We start from the raw sequence: 6,776 nt of genomic DNA on the forward strand, positions 1-6,776 counted from the left end.
ATGTTGGTAAACCACAAGAACAGGAGGATATTATTTCATACAAAATCGGTAATGTTAATTATGCAATATAAGAAGCGGACTTCTACAAATTGTCGGTAGTAGTTTCGGAGATTATCTGTATGAAAAAAAATCGTCAAGGACGGCTGGGCAAACAGACAGACAGGCGGAAACGGGACACCTATTTCTTCGTACCCTAGGGATCATGAAAGGTCGAGAAAACGTAAAAGTAGAGAGTCGGCCGACGGAAACGATACGCTCAGGAAGTAAAAACAAATAGAAATAAAGTGTTTACTTTAGATTGTTATATGCTATATAATTTATATTTAGTGCATATAGAAATTAGTTACGTTATTTAGGTCACTGTATGAGAGCTGATTTTTTTGTACCCTCTGATAAATACATTGTGTCTGTTGGGTTGCAATATGCATTATTACTATTATTAATATTATATTATAGAAGGTCATTATGTAAACAATAAATAAAACTGTTCCAGCAGTAGATACAATCCCGCGCCAACCAGGTACTTCATAATTTCAGTGTGCCCTAAAACATGTAAATTGAGTTCAAGTTTTAAATTTTCCGCTTATTTTTGTAACCAAAATATCAAAATCAGCTTTACTACTTCATCAAGTATGAAAGGCCATTGTCATTGTGGGTGTAAATCTAAGTCTAAGACTTATCTATTAACTTTAAGATAAATGAACTCCAGTAGATTAATCTAATCTGAGGAAGCTAACACTGACGGTAAGTCTAGACAGACACCTGTGGCATTAATAGTAAGCAAAAATGAGATCTGTCAAAGACAGAAAAATATTTCCATTGCACACGTCAGTCGGAAAACATCTTGATCCGTCTTATATGCCTCCAGTACGAAACGGATCGGTGCAAGAAGCGAGAATTATGGACTGGGTCGATTCTCAAATCTGGTCCTTTTCCGCACCACTCTTTTCGGTCCTGACGACCATAAATAGCGTCAAATTCGCGCATTGAATACCCGTCCGATTAAAATTCCAAACACCTGTGCAATCAATCGGTCCTCTGTATTCATCTGGAAACCGGCAGAGCTAAGCACAAATTGTATCTATTGTTTTAAATTGATCGGGTTCGATGAGAATCTTACACCCTATTGCTTCCCCATTTTCTACTACATAGCCTTCTAACGCCTCAAGCTTTGTGGGCTTTAAACGTGCGCAGTTATAGCCGCCAGATTATTCGATATATTTTCTTTAAATCATTCAAATAAAGCTTTCAGCAGAACTGTTTTTCCTCGGATAAAATAATCTTCTTTAGATGCGATGAAAACGAGATCACATTTTTTGTTATTCCCAGAAGCTGCAATAACACTAAAAATAATTTATTTCTTCCAACGAATTCGAGGTTTTAATAAAAAACGCCTCTATGCAAATATATGAGAGGTATTTTAAAAAGGCCCTGAACAAACAATAATTTAATTAAAAGCGAATTTGATTTGATGAATTTGTATACGCGCAACAGAACACATACAAGTTAAAATGAAACTTTTATTTGAACACGAGAGATTTTGTATATTTTTGCCACTGTGCGTGTACATTAAATTCTCTTTTATATATTACGTTTACCTAGTATGATTACTGAAAATATATAAATGTTCAAAAAAATGTAATTCTAATTTTTATAGTAGTACTAAAAGGTTAGGAAACGACAGACAAAACACTGATGGTCGATCAATTACTGCTATTTAATCATAAGTATATCATTAAAGATAAAGAAATCCTCCCACATAGATAGGAAAACTGGGCCTACGAATAGTAAATAAAAACCAATCATCCTATGTTTAGCAAATACGTAAATATGATAATGTGTTGTAAAAGTCAAGCTAAATGACAAATTGAGTAGTTTATAGTAACTGAATTTTTTAGAAAATGATAATTGTATTTCCCATACAAGTGTATATCTACTTTTATTAAAAATACGAGTATATGCATTAAAAAAAATAAACGTTTCATGTAACCCAGTAAACACAGTTACGTTGTAGCGATGTTAATGCCACTTAACTCTGTCTACGATCTTGTTAGCTGTTACATCCCAAACTGCGTACATTTGCTTTCCCTGTGCTATGTAATGTAATCAACAGTGACCCATGCTTGTAACATACTGGTAACATCCACATCGTTTCAGACTAGAGACGTGCTCGCGATACATCATCATAACGTTGTGTTAGTATGTCGCTAGATTCTCTATATTTTTATGTATGTGTTACGTTTTATTTTAAACGCCAATATAACGTATTAAATGGACATAGACGTTACGTATATATCGCAACATCGTAAACATATGACTCTCAGTATATTTTATTAACATGATCTATGCGATATGAATAGGCATTTCAGAAAGTCTAGTTACCATTTAGGGATATGGATATGGAGAGTAAAATTTAGAGCTTACAGTAAATTATTATTTTATTCAATGTTTGAAAAAATATAATATGTAATAAGTAATAAAATACAAAAATTAATATAAATTCATAATATAAATAAATATATATATATATATATGATTTCCTAATTCGAAAATAATACAATATAATTTACACTTAAAAAAAGGCACAGAAACTATAAACTGTCGTGGTTTTTTCTTTCTTCAGGCGTTGACTAGAATGTCGTAGCCACTCTGAGCAGCGTTGTTCTACTTCTTTTTTTATTGCGGAATGGGTCTTCATTGTAATTTCTTCAAAAATAAAAATTGTAATAATTATATTTATTGCAAAAAAAATACCTTTCATAATATTCATTGTTTTTGTCCCAACCATTTTGGAATTTTCCTACCGAACAAACAAGCTACAGCAAATTCGCTGAATTTTTTTTTTTCTTTAATATACGCTCCACATTGTTCTTTTTCCCATTACCACCTATCTGGGACAATAGCAGTTCCTGAAATAAGAAAAGAAGAAAATATTTTTATGTGTATATATCGAGTAACTCTGAAATAAGTTCGGAAAATAAAACCACAAGATCACGAAGTAGAGAAAATTTTAAGTAATTTCTTTTATCTAGTCCTAATTCAGGGGAAAAATATCAAGATCCACACCTCATTCAGTGTCATTTGTTTTCATCTAAGCAACACACAGCAAAAATAAAGAAAAAATTTAGTCACAATGGAAACTGAATAAATCATTGCCGCATCATTTACATTTAACAAGTTGTTCCGTATTTGTTTCTTGAAACTGGAGCAGCAGTTTAATTACTTTGAATCCGTGTGACAATTAAAGGATTTTTTTTCCGAATCTATTTGGAAGTCACGCGTATGTATAACATACAGGGTGCTTCACTATAAGACTTTTCTGCAACCCACTATGTATGTAACGTGTTAAGCGAAATGTGTCATGTTTAGTAGGTTCCTAAAAAGTGTTATAGTATTACAGGCATCTACCTGTATATAATATCCAAAATTATGTTATATGTAAGTACATATAAATATATTTAGTCCAGTCATTTTAGCATAAAAAAGGGATCAACCTGTGAATGAGAGACAATAAGCTGAATTTTTGTATACGCCTTAATTTTGGCGTTCTAAAAGTTGTCTCAAAAGTCTAATTAAATCTCGTGTCTGCGTCGTAAGTTATTCAAGGTCAAAGGTCAAGATAAACAGTTTTTTGCAATTATCTCAGTTTCTATTGCTCCAATGATGTTAACAATTATTATCATAATTGTAGAGCACAAAATTTGGGACAAATTTTATTTGAAATATTTTTTCATGCGCTCAATCGTTTTGGAGATAGAGGAGAGTGAGCGCGCAGCGCTCGTCCATACGTACTGTAATGCAATCAACCGTGAATATCTGTCAATACTACCTTGAATTTTGAATAATTTGTATTATTAATCAATTAATACATTGTATTTAATAACATTTTACATATTTTCAATATATTCATAGAATAATACTTAACTATTTTGTGTAATTAAAAACTCATTTAATGAAATATTTATTGTATATCTCAATTTATTTGTATCTTTAAAATGTGCAAGTTTTTAAATACTTATTTTCTTATCATGATTATAACGGGAAGGTCTGGAAACAACAATTCAGGGCACCGAAGATGACGACGATGAAACAGAAATTCCCGAACGTCCAGAAGATGACGGTGAAGAAGAAGAAAATTGATACTTTTGTTCTTTAAATTATTAAAAATATATAGATTTTCACTGCAAGATGAATCGTAAGAAATGTCTAGCTGCTGAATAAAGATAAAATTAAAATATATGAACTCGTTTTACTTCCATAAAATTTACTTTGAAAAAATTAATATAACTTTAAGATATATAATAATCTAACCTAAGATATACCTAGAATAAATATGTCATTTAAAGAGTTTTTAATTACACAAAGTAGGTAAGTATCATTAAATAAATGTATTGCAAATATGCAAAATGTTATTAAATGCAATGTATTAACTGATAAATAATACTAATTTTTCAAAATTCAAGGTAGTATTCACAGATATTTTCACGGTTGATTGCATTACAGTATGTATGGATGAACGCTGCGCGCCCACTGCCCGCTATCTCAAAAACGATTAAGTGTATCAAAAAATGTTTCAAATAAAATTTGTCCCAAATTTGTGCTCTACAATTATGATAATAGGTGTTAACATCATTAGAGCAATAGAAACCGAGATAATTGCAAAATAATGTTTTTCTTGACCTTTGACCTTGAATAACTTACGACGCAGACACGAGATTTTATGAGACTTTTGAGACAACTTTTAGAACGCTAAAATGAAGGTATATACGAAAATTCAGCTTATTATCTCTCATTGCGAGGTTGATCGCTAATTTGACTGGACTAATTGTATTTTTTTAACTTACAAAGAAACCTGCTTGTTGTAGTAGGCAGAGATAATCTTCTAATTCCTCAAAATTTGTTTACCTGTGGTCTTGGCGGCATATCTTCTATTACTGTTTTCTTTTTGATTTGTCACATTTGATGACGTTTTCATATTGGAGATTTGTTCACTCGTTTCCTTTAGAATTTCTTTTGTTTCGCACATATTTTTTGTATTTGTTTCAAGTCTAGAGTAAAATTATGTTCATTAGCACCTAGTTCATAAAAAATTGCAGTAACATACCTTTGCAACATGTTGTGGCAAAGCGCCTCACTTTCAAAAACAATCACCGTAAGTTCTTCAAAATCAGCGGGAGTATCTTCAGTGATTAATGGTGGTATTTCCAGCTTGTCTGAAAAAACTGTTGTTGTTATTTACGTACAGTTATCAAAAACAACAGAAGCATGTAAAAATTAAAATGATTACTTCATTAGAATTATATTAACTTACCTAGTGTAAATTTAATCCACACTGAATGGCACAATTTTCACAAAACTGCATTAAAAATGAAGTGATTTACGGATTCACGAGAAAGGTTCGGTGGTTGTGAACCAAATGGCCAAATGGAATTCGACAGCTTCACTGTGAGTCTGAAGTGCAATAACCATAAATACGGAAAAAAGGGATCGTCCGACTCATCGACAAACCAAACCAACAAAGGTCCGACTGCACCCCCCAAACATCTGGTGGATAGTAAATGCAGAAGTTGAGCGTTATTTTTTCACTAGATAAAATAAATTTAATAAAATCAAAATTAACCACTCTCTAGTTTTTTTGCTACCCATCATCGCTTTATAAACGTCGTTATAAAATCAAAATTCGACGAATGAACTCTTCAAAACCTTGTCCCGTTTCAGGGACAATGGGCAAAGAATTTTTATGGCTTTGTTTGTGTCGTTGGGTCTTCCCTATATTAACCCCAGATGTTTAAGGTGACCAGACGTTCCGATTTGATCGGAACCAGGCGCGGATCCAGGGGGGGGGCAATGGGTGCAATTGCCCCCCCCTGACACACGACCGAGGTACTTTATTTTGACCAATTTCAAAATTTTGAAATCATATTTCATTTTGTAAATACAGTGTACAACCTCTATAATCCGAACTCACGATTGTCTCAACATCTAGTATAATCCGAACAGAGGCTATTTGAAGTCGATGCCTCTTTAATCCGAACAAAAACTCTGCAATCCGAACCGAACTTGAAAACATGCATCTACTTCCAAAAATGACGCAAGATCTTTCTACATATGTTGTATGGAATATTTTGAAATTTTTAAAAATTGCGATATTTCAAAGCACTGAATTAATTAATTAATTCTGGAAAAATGGATGAAGTTATCGGAGACCCGAAATCTACAAGAGAAAGTATTTGGTTAAATTTCGAAAATCGTCGAACATAAGTCGAAATTTGCATGAGAAAAATTTCATTTTAGAAAAAATTTCCTAAAAATTCTGAAAAAATTCAGGGATATATATCCCGACGTGCTGATTCCAAAAATATACCATGTTTATGGTAACGGACCAATATTTTCGGAAAATTCGCTGTGAAATTCGAATTTTTCGGAATTTTTAAAAATTGCGATATTTCAACTGGACGATTCTGGAAAAATGGTTTAAGTTATCGAAGAAATGAAGCCAGAAGTGACTTCTGAGGTCCAAAATCTACAAGAAAATATATTTAGTTAAATTTCGAAAATCGTCGAGAATGGGTCGAAATTTGCATAATGGAGGTAATACGAATACATAATGGAAAATTTCATTTTTGAAAAATTCATCTAAAAATTCTGAAAAATTTAAGGGTATAGATCCCGGGATGTTTATTCCAAAAAGATAGCGTGTTTATGGTCACGGAGTAATATTCTTTTAAAATGTATCTATTATCCATTGTTGTTTAAGAATTCTTTAATTTTTGTTT

At 32.1% G+C, this 6,776-nt stretch overlaps 1 long non-coding RNA gene across 1 annotated transcript; it reads right to left on the reverse strand.

Annotated features, from left to right (window-relative positions):
* Positions 1 to 2,856: 2,856 nt before the first annotated feature.
* Positions 2,857 to 5,478, reverse strand: LOC135128458 (uncharacterized). The gene is made up of 3 exons (XR_010280408.1): positions 5,105 to 5,478; positions 4,906 to 5,048; positions 2,857 to 2,909 (listed from the first exon to the last, which is right to left on the reverse strand). It is a non-coding gene; the product is annotated as an uncharacterized LOC135128458 (long non-coding RNA).
* Between the last annotated feature and the right edge of the window lie 1,298 nt (positions 5,479 to 6,776).

The sequence above is a fragment of the Zophobas morio genome, unplaced genomic scaffold (genome assembly GCF_036711695.1).
Source record: "Zophobas morio isolate AGI-343-1 ecotype UQ-CSIRO unplaced genomic scaffold, CSIRO_AGI_Zmor_V1 ptg000012l, whole genome shotgun sequence".
NCBI lineage: Eukaryota > Metazoa > Arthropoda > Insecta > Coleoptera > Tenebrionidae > Zophobas > Zophobas morio.